We start from the raw sequence: 20,239 nt of genomic DNA on the forward strand, positions 1-20,239 counted from the left end.
ATCACTGCTGGTATACTTCAGTGGAACACGTCTTATTTCCTTTTCTCCACTCGTCTGGGAACTTTCGCGTCTCAATTGCTCACTCGGGTGTGGAAACGTCTACATATAATGTGGACATCTCATTCGCAAGATATCGTAAAGGACATTTTCTTCAACATCGATATTTTCTGTCTCACTGGTCCATAGCAATTATTCTGCGTAATATTATAATTTCAATTCAACACTAGTCTAGGAATTTTTCACACTAATTTCCATACATAGAATTTGCTTCATTTAATCTCGTCATCAAGTGTAACCTCTTACAGCTCTAGTGATAGACGTGTCCAAAACATTTCGCGGTCTACGGTCTACGTTGAATTTGAAATCATTTACTCCGCTATGCGATATGTTTTGAAACCGAATGTATTATTCGGTCGCCGAAATAGGCCTTCGAAACCGATTGATTCAACTGCGTAGTTTAAACTACGCATATTTTTAGCGTTTCTTAACAATCGCCGAATTAAAATGGCGCAATACAATGCGAGATTCGTCTGTCAGGGTTACTTCCGTCAATTGTGGACGATAAGGGTTAGGTAGCTGCGTAATCCAAAAGCACACCAAACAAAAAACAAACATTTGTATAGTCCGTCAGTCAATGAGATCTGTGACCTCAAGTAACGACTAAAACAAAAATATCATAATCGATTAATAATTATTATCAATAAGTTTCAATAAAATATCTGATTGATAAAATATTTGGAATTATTCGTATTGCTTTTGATCAATGAAGAAAAATGTACGATCTCATTATTTCTTTTCTCATTACTTAATTTGACCTCCACGGTCCACGCCCGTTAACTAACTTCGCAGTTTTTTCAAACTTCTTAAATTGATTACCTGCTAATGAAAAACGAATAATATTTACAACATTTTTAATTATGTTTTATCATCAGTTATTCAATGCTGAAAGTTAGCAGGTCAAAATTATAATACTTATCTTAAATTACGAATTAATTTTCAAGAAAATTGTTTTAGTAAAATTACTTAGTACTGTTTATTTTTATACCTTCATACCGATTTGCAATATATGATTTATTAATCGACTCTTTATTCTAGTAATTGTTACATCATACAATAATAACTATACGCGGAATATTTAACCTAGTGGTCATATGACATAATATTTTATTAAAATAAAATTATTTTCTTATTATAATTTATTAATTGAGTTATATAAAAAGTTTGAAAATATTTATACATATTTATACAAAATTAATTGAGTACGATAAATAATGATATTAAAATAAAACTACGTCATCATGTGGCATAAAGCACGTGCAAATTTTGATAATTTTACCTAAAAAAATCTTAGTTTTTTACTATTACATCTTTAAATTCATGCGAGAAATACTATACAAATATAGATTACAAATATACAAATATAGATGATTATTATGAATTACAAAAGATTGGAATCTGGAAATCATATGCCCAGTCTTTAAAAAGGGAGATATCTTTAGAATAGAGAATTATCGAGGAATATTCCTCTTAGATACTACATACACGATAATATCTATAACAAAACTGAATAGACTTGAGCTATACGGAACAAAAATCAATGGAGTGCGGATTCTCGAAAGGAAAATCTCTGTGACTGATCACATTTTTATTTTTTGGCAAATAATGAAAAAGTACTATGAACACCGTAAACATCTCAACTTGTTATATGTTGAGTATAAGCAAGCGTACGACTGTATTAATAAAAACCAATTGTGGACTGCTCTAGAGAATTCTTACATCCCCAATAAATTGATTAAATTACCTGATCAAAATAATAATCTCAAATACATTTTGTAAATAGAATTCCAAGGAGAATTATCTCCAGAATTTGAGATTAAAGTTGGCCTACAATAAGAGGATGCTTTGTCATCAATTTTTTTAACCTAGTTCTGGAGAAGGTGGTAAGAAATTTAGAGAGAATGCATGAAACTTAATGAAAATATAAACATTTTCGCATTTATACAGATGATATCATAATACTACACGATGGAAAAAGTTATCTAAGCCAGCAATGATTAATCGTTAATTAATGCTCGAATAGATCAGGCAAATGTGGTGAGCATATAAAAAAATCATAAATACATGGTGGTAAGAACCTTACCCGGAAAACAGCCACGTGGAATACCCGACAGCGGTCAATATACAGTATAGATAGGATTTGTTTACGTTAATTTTTTTATGTTTGATAACTTCTTTTTCAATATTTTACGAATAAAATGCTTTTATAAATTATATAGTTTTTACTATTTTTTTTATTTAAAATTAATTTTTTAAATAATTTATTACAAAACATGTCTTTGTTTCATAAATGAAATAAATAATAAAATTCATAAATAAAATTGTAAAATGTATGAAATAATAAGTCACCTAAACCCCGTTGTGCATTTTAAGGTCAGAATCTCCTCAAACTTGAAGAGAACTTTAGAGATTTTAAACAAGTACCTTTTATAACATAAATGCATTGCTATTTTTTTTTCTCTGCTACAATTTATTCGAGTCTGAAAGGATTATATCGATTGATTAATTCATTTGAAAAATTCAGAAGATCGGGAAGACTGAAAAAGTTTGGTTGAAGCTGATAAGAGTATAAGAAACCATTTATAAAAAAAAAAAAAACATAATAACTGTTAGTGACAATAATGATTATAAAAATTAGGAAAACTGAAAAAAGTTTATCATAACTAGATTTTGTTTAAATCGATTTAAGTGAAGGTGATTAAAAAGTACGAGGTTTTTTCGGTATTAAATTTTTATATTTGTCCATGATCATTATTACATTCTCAGTGACTGCTATATCGTATGCCCGGAAAAACATTGGGATAAAGATTTCGGTTGACGAAAGCGAACCTCTCATGTGTGCAAATTGAGTTTATTGTTTTAACTTGACTAGATGATAATAGTTTATAATATACATGTGGTACATTCAATCATGAATACGAAGTCATGAATATCTGGTGTTTTTGTAGTGTCAAAATTTATTCTGACCGTCTAGTAAATTATCTCGTTCCATATGGTTATGTTGTACTGCAAGGAATAAAGAACCAAACGATATCGACTTGATGATAAAATGGTACACTTAATTTTATGTGATTTGGTTTTAAACATCGATGTTTAAAATTAAAATATTGACTGTGTTTTATTGCATTACATTTTTTCTAAAAATAGTGTCCAAAAACACTAAGGTTTGATTGGTTTTTTTTTAGTTACATGGATTTTTTATGGTATTTTACATTTTGAAAAGATGAACTAATCGTCGTTGGACTTTTTATAGTTGTTTGAAAAACAAAAGTCTGAGTAAAAACTTGAATAGAAATCATAAAAATAATTATTAATTTATTCATTTTCAATATCTTCGATTGTTGCGAAAAATCGGTGGCAGACATATTTCATTAATAGTACCTTTAAATTATGTACTTTTACGTATTTTGTATCAAATCCACCGTAAGATTTTCAATACATTCTGTTATGCTCTTATAATCTGTATACTAATGTGCGTATGTTATTACAGAAAAGCAGTAGAATCAAGTTGTGGTAGGAATTTGGGTGAGTACAATTATTGCCACAAAATGTGTATATGCCACAACTTGGACGAAAAAGAGAAAGGTTTATTTTTCATCCTAAAAGGGATTTTTCCCGGAACTACCTACTACAACATTTGGGGCACATGTACAACTAAATTTTGCGAGTTTACAAAACATTTTAATTTGCATTCGGCTGCGCGGGAAGCTACGATGAACGTGGTTTTACAGTTCATCAAAGTTATGTGTATATATATATATATTATCCCGACCGACGTCAAAATAATTGTACTTAACCGATCGATAAATACAATGTTTGTTTCATATATTTTTGAACAAACGCTGTCACTAGTTTGAGCCACGTTAAGGATGGCAAATCCTTTTCTGGTTGAAAATAACGATCAAAAACAAAAACTGCCCACGGTAGAAGGCAATAATAAGTCACTGTACAGTGTTTATATTCATATATTTCATTGTTACTCATTGTAAAATTTTTGTCAAAACAACCTGACCGTTGTATGCTCAAGTTTTTTTTACACCTTATTCTTAAAGGGTTATGCGTTTAGTTGTTACACAGTGGTGTTTTTTATCTTTATGGTTTTGTTTTAATTTTACTATGAGAACCATCAGGAATAGAAAACGATTAATTTCGGTTTGGTTCAGTGGCGTAACCTTCGGAACATAATGTGTTTTGAACAAATCTATTCCATCACAAATATTATTCATGAACTGGTTTTATTTATTTTTTTTACATATATTCTATTTTAGAAATATACTCGAAACGTATGTCGAGGGTCGCCAGCTTCTTTGATTATTATTATTATCGCTCCACTCGGAATTACTTCAAATTATGTTGCGTGAAACTTATTGACCCACACGAATCTTTCATACTGATAAATTATTACTTTTTAATTAGTGAGAATTTTAAACAATTCGTAATAAAAATTATCGTCATATCTCGGTTTTCAAACAAACTACTTACTATAAAAACGAAACACAACACTCTGCGCATGAATTGCAAATCTGAAAATATAAAATACGTACGATTACTGTAAAAAAGTTTTTAAAAATATACTTTAGTAAATCTTGCACTCTAACCGCAAATATATGTCCTTAAAACTTTTACATAGGGATTTAATTTTATAGTAGTTTATATCAACATCTCTCCTGCCAGCGTTGACGAACTTGCGAGGAAACCATAAATTTGTATGATATGTAATATTTAATTTTTAAATATGTCAAATGTTTTAAGCTTTCAGATATTGATTGAACAAAAATAATTAATTATTTTTTTGCATCCATTTGTTTTATCATATTTTTTATAAAATATATAAAATTAAAAATTTGTATTGTGCAGTTACTTATATATAATGCATAGTAAATATTGATAACATTAATAAAAATGAATATACTTTTTTCGTAGGATTTATAGTGGTATAACCCGAAAATACAAATATAAAAATAAAAAGATTATAAAAGGAGGAGAGATGGGATATGGTATTGTAACTCTCGGGGTTACAAAGATTTGAGAGCCGATCAGTGCAACTAGACAGTCTGGCAAACCAAATAAAATAGCATTTACTGGGTTCGTAGTAAGTATTTGGATGCCGACGACATGGACACATACAATTATTCGATGAGTATAATGAGATTGAAATGCAGTGAGACAGATACAGGATTTGATGAACTGAAACTAGACACTTTTCAACAATCGCATAGAACACTCAAATCGAAAATGAATTTAAAAATGAAATAGTTGCACGTGATAATAACTCAACGAAATAGAAGGAGTCTAAAGTAATCTAATTGTCAGTGCGCACGTACGCAACGACCTAAGGTCAAGGGCCACTTACGCACATACCAGTGGCCTATGGGAAAAAGCCCCGAGAGAGAGTTGTATGTCCCTGTTATATAGGACCATATGGTGGAATGACCTTGGACCAGTCCTATGAAGATTTAACGTACTTATGATGTCAATGGTGCATTCGGTTGGGTTAGACTTTTCTGATTTGAATTGTGTTGTCTGTGCAGGTATCGGAAGAACCGTTATTTATTAGTTTTTAACATGCTATAAAATCAAACGGTATATATCATTACAATTGATTTGTGAAATGTTATACATTCAAATGATACACATCATTATATTAGTGTAGATGAATAGACATTCCTTAGCTCTCATTAAAAAGCCAAAGCACGCTATTCCTCGTAGAATACAACGCGTACGTAACAATGTATTTGTAATTGTAACATGCTTGACGTCTAAAATCCGAATCAAAGGAAAATTAGTGGGTTTGATTTCACGAATAAGCACAGGGAAATATTTCGAAGGGAGATGTAGGAAAAATGTAAAATTTTGTATACCATATACTTGAATTTACAAATAAAAGTGTTATCTAACTATTTTACATGCAAGTCTCACGGGAAACTTTGACGTAACAACATATTGCATTTGTAGGTTGGATAATTTATATTTAAATTTTTTCTGATATTTTTTGGGGAGACTAACCTTTACCTTTGTTGACCTGTTTTGTATTTATAATAATGAACAAAACATATGTAGATTTTTTTTTCAGTGTTTAGCGTTTTTTGTCCGTTCTATAGAACTTGGTAGAATATATTGACCGAAAATTCCGTTACTATATCAACTTGTACTGCGAACGATGTGATAGAAATAACCAGCTCGTATGTATGTAACAAATACTTCCTGACTTGTTGAAATAATAATATAATGCATGTTATATGATGGTAAGCATTACCCGGCTCAATAGCCTAATAGTAAAATATTTTTTTGGCATCGGCGTATTGAATTTTTACTCTGCGTGCCCTATAATCTGTACGGATCATATAATATATAATTGAAAAACGAAATTAATTAACGCCAAACCAAAACATTTTTCACTATAACAAGAAATTTCTATTTTAATTGAGATTTAGAATTGTACATATTTTTGTTTTCGAATTTAATTTTTCTCGAAAAATTTTAATTTCAAATTGTTGACCCTCAGCTCTTGTTGTTAGAATATTATATATGAGATTTTTATCTTTTTGGAAAAAGTATTCCAACTTTGATTTTTTTTTTACACGCCTTTAAATAAAATTCTAATTTCAGGTTTTAACCTAAGCTGACAGGATTAATATTTAAGTTGTTATAATTGGTCACCTTTGTGTCATCATAATTATGTGTTTTCTACATTTTGTTTATTGTAATTCATATTTTATATTTTTAATTTTATATTATAATTTGTATCACTGAAGTTCAACTTATTTTTATTTATACACATTTGAATAAACAACATTATTATTATAGCAATTATTTACTAGGTAAGACGCGAAATTTTTATTTTTGAAACCACACGCATATCAGATATTAAATATTTTTAGTGTTAACCATTTGTTAAAAATTTGTCAAAAATGTTGGCTTGTGTGGTACTGCGAAAATACAGTGTATTCTAAAAACACTACATTGTATTGATTGTATTGTTAACCGCATCAATAACGTCACTATTTTAATAGCGCATCGCTAACTATACACACAGATCCAGAATAGAGATACGTACATTCGTTATTTCATTTCTTTATCGTTTCCGTTGGGTTGATAATTTCTATTTTCCCTTACTTTTTACAATTTATTGTTTATTGGTTGAACATTGAAAACTGTTCCGTTTCCTTTTTTAACGCCCGAAACAAACCATTTGAACACACTTCGTTTTATTTTTCCTTTGCTAGTTTAAACGAAAACGATCGTAACTTTAAATATTTATGGAAATTCTGAATTAAAATAAATATTAGTATTTTCTGTCCGACAAAATAAAATTCCTTAAGAATATTTAATATAATAATAGGTAATAATAGTATGTTACATAACAACATATTAAATTGTTTGATATGATCAGAATTGAGCTGAGAAAAAATATATTATTTTTCCGTGTAAAAATTGAATTACAAAAAAAACAATACATTTTATAATATGTAGAGAGTAAACAAATATGAATATTTCAATCATAAACCTTTTCCGGATTATTTGCTATTTTAATTGATTTTTAAAAATAACTAGTAAATCATATTCATTGGTAAATATATTACAACCCTAGGTGTCTCCAATGGATGACTTTCTTTTAAGTCTTGTTTAAATTGTTAAGTTTATTTCAATTCAATATGTTATTTTAGCAAAACTACTTATTGTGCTTTTTTGAACAGATTGTGTTTTATTATTAATAAAAAATATATATATATATATATTACAATAATATCTACCTATTCAATGTATTAAAATGCAGGGTCATTTTAAGTCATTTCGAAATGGACTTTAAGTACTTTCTATAGAAGATCTCTTTAATCACCCTGTAACTTTACATGATCATATATACTTATTTTGCAAAAACATTTTATAGTTTATTTATTTAAAAATGAATGATAAAAAAAAATGAAAAAAAATGGAATGTGAATAATTTTTATACCAACAATCAACCAAGACCTTGAACTTCCAAGACATTTGTTCAGCTTTGATTGCTTCTAACATGCCTCTGCATAAATTACAAAATACCAATTTCATATCTTTTTTGGGAAATATATAATACATATATTTGATGAAAGTATCCTAAGAAAGAATCATGTTATCAAATGTTACACAGACGTTTTAAAAAAAATACGAGAAAATATAGGAAGTTCATTCATATATTTTTGTATCGATGAAATTACTGACCCACGAGGCAAATATTTTGCGAACTTTATTGTTGAAAAATTAAATGTTAATTCATCATCAAAATCGTAATTTATAGCATCTAAAGTTCTCGAAAAAATAAATAATAATACCATAGCAAAATTTGTAAATGATTGTCTTAGAGTGTTATGGCTAGATGGAGGTAACGACGAAAAAGTTTTATTTATGTTTTCCGATGCAGCCCCACATATGGTTAAGGCTGCTAAAAATTTTAAATCATTTTATTCCAATCTTATTCATATGACTTGTGCTACTCATAGTATTTGTTGGATCGCAGAAAGGATTATGGATATTTTTCATGAAATAAACGATTTATTGAACAACGGAAAAAATATATTTTTGAAAGCTCATATAATTCAATTATATCATGAAATGTTACTTAATATAACATTACCACCTCAACTTATAACAACACGATGGGGAGCTTGGATAGAATCAACAATATTTTATGCAGATTATTTTGAACATCTTAAAAATGTTATTCAAAACCTACAAGAAGATGGTGTCAAAAGCATTCAAAACTGCAAACAAATTCTAACTAAATCAAATATAATTAACAATTTAACTTATATTAAAACTAGTTTTTCGATTATTGTTGAAAGCATTAAAAAGCTTGAAACTTCAGATTTGTTACTTGTAGATGCTTTATACATTTTTGAACAAGTTACGAATTATATTATTAATCTTTCTGAAAATGAAAATAGCGTATTAATAAAAAAAAAAAAAAAAATGTTCCGAAATTGTTAATAAAAATAAAGGCTTGCTAATTTTAAAAGAAATCGCTAAAATACACAAAGGTGAGACTGTTGACTTGAAGAGTTCATCTATCAAACACTTTTCCCTGGAAATGTTGTCGAGTTTTAGATATGCGCCCATAACAAGCGTTGATATAGAACAAATTTTTTCTGCATACAAACATATTCTCACAAACCAGCATCATAATTTAACCGAGGTTGATATGGAATATATTATTGTTACTTATTGTTTTACTGATATCGAATAAATTGTATATTTATTCATTTTAATTCTTTTTTATTATCATTATATAATATAATATTGTAGTTTATTAATTTTTTCATAATTTATATTTTGATTTTATGACTTAACAATAAATAATTAGTTGTATAATCAAAAATTATTTTGCATGTTCTGCATTTTTTCTTGCATATTTTGACTTTTTTTAGTGCATGTTTGCATGCCTATTTTACAATTTAAAATGTATGTAATTCCGGTCTCTAGTTATTACCGTTTCGAATGAGTGACCACGTGAAATTTTTAGTCCTATAATTTAACATAAGCCGGACTCGGTATATAATAGGAATAAGTCTTGTAAAATGCATCGTGTCCATTTATGTTCTTGTTTAAAATGCTTAAATATGTTTAGGTTACATTTCTAAAATAAAACCATTTTACTCCTATATTAATATTTACTCAAATTGCTTAAAAAGTGTAAATGGCCATTCTATTTCCGACTTTGTCTATTAAGATTATTAATTTCTAATGATGCACGAAATATTCAATGCGATCAATATTACGTAAACAATTGCGTGTTCTGTGCACAGCCGCGTCTTAAATATCAATGCAGTAAATTTAAATATATTTACATAAAAACCCAAATACATTCTAAACATTTTCCAAACTACAACTCAATACACAGATGAGCACCCGATTGCGTACTTTTCTCCGGATTTTCATTGTACTCGCGATGTATGAGTGCGCATTAAAAAATAAATACTTACGCACATACATTTATGCTATTATCGATCTCGTTTTATTTTCAACACGTATTCGGGGTGAACTTGTTCCTCCGGACATTTTGCCACATTTTGCGGAACTATCGTCGCCTACTGCGAAAGTGTTCATCACGGCAGTGGACCAAAGTTTTAGACGACGTGTTGGGATGTTGAGCAAGCGCGAACACATCATATTATATCATATATATCAAATGATTAAATTCGGCCATCACGCTACAGTAATGTTTAACACTAAAACTCAATGTTCCATTTCTTCGGGTAGGGAAAAGTGTTGCCAACCGACTCCATATCCGGTGGGATCGGAGAAAAGCATCCGATGTATAACAATAAGTTTACGGTCCGCCGATTTGAGTGAATGAGTTGCGAAATACTTTTTCTTAATCCGTACTATGAGGGAAGGACGAGGGAATGAAGGTCCCTTTCGAAAGTGGGAAAAATAAATGCAAGAATGTTCGATATATTTTTGAAAATATTTCTCTCCCCTTCTCATCCTCTTCTTTTCCTCAGGCCTGATAAATCCCGCTTTCTTTTCCCTCTTCGATGATCGGTTCCTTTTCTTATTAGCAGTACCGAATTCCAAGGGAAAACTATTTCGACACAATCACACGAAGGGCACGGTGCAGTGTGTACCGCTCTGTAGGTATTCCATTCAGCTATACGAAATCGCATTAAAAGTCTCAAGTGAGAATATTCGGATTTCCCTGCTTCCGCAGTATTTTATCGAGTAAAAACCGTGTAAGCATAACGCAAATACGTTCTGTCGAATTCATAATCTGATTGTTGTTTACTTATCATTCGTCGATCATTATGTTATACACGATATATCCTAGCCAAGAGTGCGGTATTATATGTTTGTAAACGTATTTCGTTCGGACCGTGCGGCGCAATTTCGTAAATGATTATTAATACGGAAATGCTGCGGATGATACGGAAACGCTAATCGTAATTAATAATTATTATGATTTGTTTTGAAACTCAATGGTGCACCTACTACATAATATGATGTACAGCTGATAATACGTAGGAAAATACGATAGTTGCATAAATCTTGAGACGAAAATAAATGCCAGTCTCACATAATTAGTTTTATTGTTATTGGAATACAAATTGAGCGCGTCGAGTATGAAGAGGTGAACGACACAAGTCGTGCCTTGCGGTGTTTGTTCTGGATTCGAATAATGTACATATGACAACATTTATAACACCTGTCATTACGTCCTAACAGTACATCTATGGTAGAAACTCGTGTGGTATAGCGCATAGTATATTTAACCCGAAAACCAACACGATATTATACTCGACACAGTTGATAAAATTAATGCGATTCGAATCGAGTTCGTATAAATAGGTTTTCGGATAAAAAACTATCACGATATATTTCACGATCGGTGAAGCAATGACCGATGTACGATGGGCGAGGTCGGCAGAATATTAATACCGTGTGTCATTAGTTATCATATTAATTTTAGATTTGAAGAAAATTATTAATCTACTTAAAGAACAATACTCACCCAATCTCTCGAAAAATGAATTCTTCGTAATAACATAATAGTGATATCTTTATCGATTGTAGTAGTTTGTAACTTACTATCACCTTTATTATAATACACGAAGTATTTTAATAGAATAAAATTATATTTCCGAAATTTACACAATATTTCCTATGTGCAGAGTGAGATTGGATCATTTTTTTTTTTCTAGATAAATATAAAAAAAAATACATCAAAATCTATCTTGATAATAATTTATAATAATTTAATTTAATCTAAAATAAAATAAATACCTAGATTTGTTTTATACTTTTTAGTATAACTTATTTAGAATATACCTTCAATACTAGTATACTAATTAGTACTTCATTATTATTTAAACACATAATGTATGATTAAATTAATTTTGATAGTAGATATTTTATTAGTCAATTCTCGATAAGTATAAATAAACAAACATTTTAAAAAAATAATTATAAATATAAAAAATAAATAAATGTATTAAATTCACATCACAGTAAATTGTAAATGTTGTTAACCTTAATAAAAATATTTATATGTATTTAAATTTATATTATTAGACATAGAATTATTTTTATTTGATAAGATATTTGTTATATAATTTATATTATATATATACAGTAAATAAAATAGTACTTTATTTAATTTTAAATTAATAATATAAGACGCAATTAAATAAATAGTTTAAGTTGGACTGAGTACCTCATCAGTCATTCTTATTATTAAATAATAATAATCATTTTTTCATAAATTTACTTGCTCATCATTCAACAACATAAAAAAATGTACTATATATTTGTGCATTGAACCCCGTGCTCTTAACGAAAAAATTCAATAATGTATTATTATTTTGTAGTTTTTGTTACCGGAATTATTTAAGCTTTCAAATTTCAAATTTCAAATATCAAAAATGAAATTGTCAATAATACAAATTTGTAGTTTATTTTTTTGTATACAGAAGAAATTATTTAGATCAATTGATTTAGAAAGGATGCATTTTTAATCTAATATAATAATTTAACTATATAATTGTCTAAAAAAAAATGTACCCATCTAGATAAGATCCAATGTTGCCCACATGTAGAACAGTTGAGAAATAAGGTTAGGTTAAAAAAATTGAACACAATTATTACAACTATCTACTTGAAAAATATAATTTTTATTATACTTAATTTAGGCATTGTTATGTATAATATTGTCAGTTTATATTGGCTAGTCAAAATAAAATTAAAAAAAGTAGTGAATACTAGTTTAGCACGTTGTCACGACGATATGGTGGGCGCTTAACAATGCGTACATCAGACATTAATAATATATTATCTTCCATTAACCTGATATTTATCTGTTCACTGATATTGCTGACGTAAACTTTGATTAAAAAATGTTAAAATATTTCCCGATCAGCGCGATGTAAGAATAATAGTTATTGTTTTCCAACGGTTGCGCGGTAACATACGTATACCCATTTATGTAAAAATACCGTATTTTCTTTTTACCTGTATAATACATGTATTATACATGTATTATACGTGTATAATACAGTATTTTACAAAATATTATGGTGTTTAGATAATTGTTAAATATATAACTGCCGGAGTGTAATAAGAATGTAAGAACAATAATATTAGACATTATTAGGTCGACCCACAGTAAAAAGAAACAGTAATAACGTTTAGGAACTTCAATTAATTGTAAATTGTAGCCTGTAGGTAATTAAATAGAATTAATAAAATTTAGTATAATATTATACTGCGGTCTACTGTCTACAATTATGACTCATGACTTGAGTTTTTGACTTAGCACTGATCGCACGTATCACTACGATTTACAAATATTTTGACTAGAATCATGGAACTTAAGTTAATAAGTTTATCGTCTATAGCTAGAATAGTTCTTTATAATGGTCAATGATGCTTATTCTTTATAATTTATTTTCTATGATCGATGCCAACCGGCAACCACCTACCAATAACCATGTTACTTTTGTAGCCGTGCTCCGTCGTTTTATTGCTGTTATCACTTATCACTGTTTTTTTTTTTTTTATACCACTTGTATTTTACTTTTTTATACATGACTTATAATATTCCTGTTTAATACAATATTATACAATATGTATAATACAATTTATATCACTACGTATACCACGTATGCGTGCGTTGTTAAAAAATATACTACATACAGAGTAACTCACCGTGATATCACGATGTAAGTATCTAAGTAGGTAATAGTTTTTATTAAACTTCTAATAAAAAAAAAAAAAAAAGTATCTAGTTAACTAAAATATTAATTTATTTTTTAATATTTTTGTTCTAAAGCAGTTTTATGGAAGGAGATCATATTTAACACTTTTAGTCAAATGTGTGTTTCAATGACTGAGAAAAATAACACTTTTTATTTTTATAAAATAACAAGACATGCAGTTGTGGTACAAATTATTTTAAAAATTTCGTTATCGAAAATCCTATTATTATTTTTATAGTGCAAGTAAATAAATGTTCATAAGGAAGGGTAACCCCTGATAATTTAATTGTTAATTTTTATTAATTAATGATACGAGTATTTAAATGTAGAATAAAAAAAAAACAATATAAATACCTCATAATTAGATTGTATATCATAAAACGATAAATCTGTTACCTATAAAATGAATCATTATTTTTTATCAGCCTGTATTAAAACTGGGTAAGCTTATCCTCTAAAATAAACTTACACTTACTTTTATATTGAAACCAATAAATAGATTTTCATCGACTATCCAATGAAGTTGTCATTTAAATTTGTACGGATATATAGTATTCCCTACATACTGTAATCTTATAGAAATCAAAATTGCAAAAGCTATTTTTTCTATCTAGCAAAAGGATGAAATACATATTTGACTATATCTCGTAAATGTTTAATGTTTTCCTCTACTATTAAACTGTAATTAAACAAAAATATTTAAAAAAAAAATTAAAAATATTTACGGAGATATTTCCATAGGGATATCACGATGAGACACATTTTATACGGTGCACGGTTAGCAAAGCAAATATTTACGGTCTCAGTGTGCGTACCATCGGAAACCAAATGTTTTTAACGTGTTAAGTATTTTAACTGATACGTTTTTGAAGTGAGGGCGCATAAATTAACCAACATTTGGAAATGTTGACGCGTCGCGACGTTTAGTCGTCTAGTCCGGAATAATCGTGTGGATAAATGGGTATATTCGAAAACTATCACGGTATATTTATGTAATATTGTGTTTGTTACTTGATAATGACATATTGATAAAAATAAATGATAATAATTAAGTGTAGGTAAAATAAAACTCACTACGATTTAAACACAGATATGGACATATGATTTACATGCACTGGAAAGAGCGACAGGGAAAAAGTGGAGCATAGCTGCAATGTGATGATAAATCAAGAGAAATAAATCACAAGTCGAATAAAACATATCGATCTCGTATCAATGCAAAAAGTCACACCAAATAGCTGTAAAATTATACAGAGCGACGAGTTGGTGGACGTGAACATTTTCACGATAAAAAAAAAAACAGTCATAAACTTAAGAACGAAATATATTTATGGACGATTGTAGTGTCGATTAGCTTATTATCTAAGTTCTGTTCTGCTTTTAACATAATATAGTTTCACCAATTGAACATTCGATCACGTATGTGTTATTTAATTACGTTAAAATAAAAGTTTGATACCGACATCATGAAATCGTTCGGAAATACAATAACATGTAATTTTTTATCCTTCCTCTATACATTACTAATTAATTGCATTCGAAACAAAAGGTATTAATTGGCCGCCTACCCGATTTTTATTATACTGAGATTTTTGCTTTACTTGATTTCTTTCGTTTAAAATTAATGAATATATATATATATATATATATATATATATGTATGCTCCGTAAATTTTTACCGCATAATTTTACTGGTAAGGTAAATCACTGGCAAATATACCATTATTTTTTTACTTGTAAATATTTTTTAATTGAAAATCTTAGCATGTGATACCTTAAATAAAACGTCTTATTGGGGTGAATATTCATAACCAGGGCTCATAACTTCTAGCATTTGCATATTTTTTTTTGAGAAATCCTAGAGGTACCTATGTGAACTATAAATTTGTTTCAGATAATCAAGAAACTACATACGAAATTTTATGTTGCATATTTTTGCATATTTCGGAGTATAAGTGCTATTTTACTTTTTTTCGTTTTTTTTTTTGATTATTTTTGGATTTTTGCATGATTTTTATTATTGATTTTTTTTAAAAAAAATTTTAGTAGCCTAAAACATTGTTTCTTAAAAATAACAAATAATTATAGTTATATTAGTTGTTCATATTAGTAATTAATTCGTGTTAATTAATTTTTCTTCTTATATAACTTATATAATAATATCAGAAGAAACTATATATACCTATACGAGTTTAGCAGACGCGTGACGTAGCAAGAGTATACGCCCGAAACTTCGTAATCCCATTGATAAGGAAACTATTATAATTTAATATAATTATAGATTGTACTGTAGTATTTTATTTTTATAGTTTCTAGGTATTCGGGTATTCCGATATCATCATTCTCAGATTATTTACAGATTATTTTTCATTACATTTTGCAGTCGTTTCCGATTTTTCGTACTGTATGCATGCTAGTTTGTTTCGTGAATTCACTATCTAGATTTTTTTTTTTTTATAATAGAAGCTAAAATAATAAAATAATATAATAAATAATAATAATAAAATAATGATTTTTGTATACTAACGTTTTTTTTTAGTATATATAGTTATAGTATAGTTATATTATAGTATTTTTAGTGCGTATTTAAGAGCTTATATGAATACTATTTAGTGCATATTTAAGCGCTTATAACAAACTTTTTTAGAGCTATAAGTTATGAGCCCTGTTCATAACGTATCAATAGAATGGAATAGTTGATATTATAAAACTTAAAACCTCAAACTTTCAACATGCCCACAATTACTGATTGTATATTAAATAACATATCATACTATCAATTATTATTGCTATTAATAACATGGTTTTAGTTATAATATATAAAATTTATTTACATCCTAAATTTGATTTAATTGATATTGTGGTATATGACTATAATGTTACTACAGCTGTAGATACTGGTCATTATCATACTATACATAACCGTGGATAGTATCTATGAATCTATGTTATATATAAGTTATATAAAATCATATTACATTTAAAATACCATAAACACTCAACTAGTCGGTAAATAAAAAAATATGTAAAAATATGTGTTACAATATTTATGATATAAATTAATAAAAGGAGGAGGCGAGGAATTCCGAAGGATGTTCTGATGACTATTCAACAGTTATCAAAATTTACGGTAAATTTACGTATATTTTTCTGGGTGAATTACAAAAAAAAAAAAACAATTCTGTGCAGACACAGGTCATAGAAGTGAAACTTCCTCGACAACAGTCGTGGTGATATCAAACTATCAATGTACAATCTACAGTTACTGTCGTAGAGATTTCATTTTTATAATTTGTCTTTGAAGAAAATTATTTAGTAATCAAAATGAGAAGATCTATAAAGGGAGGGAAACAAGGCCGAATTTAGACTTCCGGATGCCCTGGGTGAATCGATTTTTCGAGGCCCCTAGTAGTAAGAAATTAACATTATCCATGTAGTAAAGGAAAAATTGAAAATTTGCATACTTGCCCGTTAAAATGATCTGCCTATACTTTTTTATTTCAAATTTAAAATACCACTGTTCATGCTTCATAAATCACAAATTTCTGTATGTATAATAATATCATAGTTTGATTAAATGTAATATATAATAAATACTAAATAGTTAGTAATTGTAATTAATAAAAAATAAATACATTTTTTAAATATGATAATTTTAGAAGAAATAAGTCTGACTTAAAAAAATTAGATATACATTTGGTTTTTTTAATGTCGCACGCATGGTGTGTATAGGTATAAAATAAAGGTACGTAAGGTAACGTAGGTCGCGCGCCGACGGCAGCATACGTTACTATCAGTGTCTGCGTTTGATATTTCCTACAAAATGTCGCGCATGCGCGTGTATTAGTATAAAAAGTGACGAATTTTCGTTGCATTCCTGTGTGTCACGACCTTGAAAATTTACTCCCAGCGCGCGTATAGAAGTTTCATTTCGATATACATACATTTTACATCTATAATATGAACTTATAAGAACTTACGGCTGCTATTTATTATTATTTACTCGGCCGCTGAACAGGATCGTCAATAATACCCTAATACGCGTATAAAAATATAAGTATTTGATCAAAAATAATAAAATATAGGAAAAATAACTTTAAGGCGCTTGCTACTCCCGCTGAACAATTTGTGTGTATGCGTTTATTCATAATATGAAAGAAATTAACGTTTACATAGCATATGTCGTTCGTATTTACTTTAACTCTGAAAAAAATTCGCTCAAAAAGTTAGACAACAGAAATCATAAGAATATCGCAATAACTCTGCGTATAGTTAAGTGTAATATTTTTCCGATGTTTTGCGAACGGTTAATAAAAATTGTTTACTTTCTACTTTTAACCACGTTTGGCTTATTTGAATAATCAAACCACAATTTGCGCAGCGATCAACGTTGTGCCCTTACATATACGGGTACTATATATAGTGTTCGGGTACGTGTATAAAACTTCGCAGAACGCAGTAAACAAAATATTAGAACTACATATATAAAGCCGATGGATCTAAAAACGATATCAATTGAATTACATAAAATTAAAAGTTCAATATAGATTTGCGTTCAACGAAATTATTATAATTGCAATATAAATTAATCCGATATGAAAGCACTTGTGCTCCATGTAATAATCTTCTATAGGTATAATAACATATTATAAATTACTATTGTTAAAAGCAAATATCGACTGAATTTGCGTTCGAAATTTAACAGACATGTGTAAATTGCGAGTTAAAACTATTAACCAGAGTATATGAACGGATACATTATATTTAATTTTATATATTATTAATGGTAATATTAATGATTAATTTAATGAGTTATCATATAAAAATGATTTGTGTGCGTCAATGTGTAACAAACACCATTTATGGAAACATAGATGGCGTTTGTAACTACATTTACGCCACAAGGAGTAACAATGGAACCACACCACTCCCAAGATATTACCAACAGAGGCAAGGCATATATGCAGCACCCGTATTTCAAAAATTTTTATAAATGATTAGTATTAATTCAATTAATGATTAATTATCACCATAAAGGTGATAATTAATTATTGTAACACCACCAATACACGGTCAGAGGCAGCAACGGGTTATATGGATACCAGTCATCATTGATATTAAATGTTAAATGCACCAGAACCCGGGATCCGCGAATATCGTCAATATACGTTGATGGGTTATATATACCCATCGGACACACCGTCAAATCGTTAGTTCCGGAAAACATGCAACTATCACATTACAAAATCAGCTGTGCACAGTCCTTTCCATTCTTAGTCAAAGGATTGTCACTCAATCGGCTAGTAATGTTTTAGTTGTACCCTTCGTAGCGTCAATCGTCGTCCGCCGTATCGTAGATCTTTCGCGTTTTTCAGTTGTATCAGTGTCTCTCGGCCATTAGGTTAGAGCGCTGATCAACTTTGGTCGACCGAATCGTCCGTGCCGCCGCCACCACATACGAGTGCGCCGTGCCGCCTATTTATTATATATATTATTCATACATTGTTCTGTCAGTGCTACCTGTCTAGTATCAATCTGTAAGTGATATCGCGTCCCTCAGTGCCGCCACCACTGAATCCGAGTGAGCCGTGTCATTGTGAAAATCACCAAACAACCAGTGATAATAAGTCTTATTGTGTTAGTTGTTACTTCGGTAAGTACAAACATCAATATTTTAATTGTGAATGGGATTTTCGTGTTCCTCCGCGATATTCTTTTTATATTGTATAGTCAGTATTTGCCGTATCAAATACCGACAGTATAAAATATTATGATTATTATTACTATTGCATGTGATTTATTAAAATTAAAATCTTTGTAAATGAAATAAATAAACGGAAATAATTATTATTATATCATATTATATTTAATTATTTGTAGTCAATACGACTACAAATTGGCGTCCAACTCCATTAATAAATTGTAAATTGCTGCACGTGTAGGGTGCGCATTACAAATGTATTTAAATTCCGAAAAAACTGAATCTAACTCCGAAGAGCTAAAAAAAAATATATATTTAATTAAAATGTCAGTAGACTTTTAGTTATAAGTGAAAAAGCGTAAAAAGGGTAAAAATACGAGTTCCTATGAATTTAATCGGTAATCTCAACAGTGAAAAATAAATAATTCTACTAAAATGGTCCCGGTAAACGGCTATCGGAGAATCTTATCCTCATACACTCTATCTTTTTGATTTTTTCACTCGAAATCTACTCTCTCTTTTAATCCATCACATACATACCCATGTTTGTGTGCGTGCGTGTGAACGTGCGTATTGGTGTGTGTATTTGTATGTATTGCTGGAACAGTTTTTGCCCTGCCGACAACGATTCGCGTAAATGATTAATTGACTGACTAAAGCGTTGCGAATCGGAACCGTGACGAGAGGCTATATTTTTTAATGCTATTAACAGTGAATAATTGTGTCAAATTAAAAACGGCGAACGATTGAAAAC

The sequence above is a fragment of the Sipha flava genome, unplaced genomic scaffold (genome assembly GCF_003268045.1).
Source record: "Sipha flava isolate LNK unplaced genomic scaffold, YSA_version1 117_pilon_pilon, whole genome shotgun sequence".
NCBI lineage: Eukaryota > Metazoa > Arthropoda > Insecta > Hemiptera > Aphididae > Sipha > Sipha flava.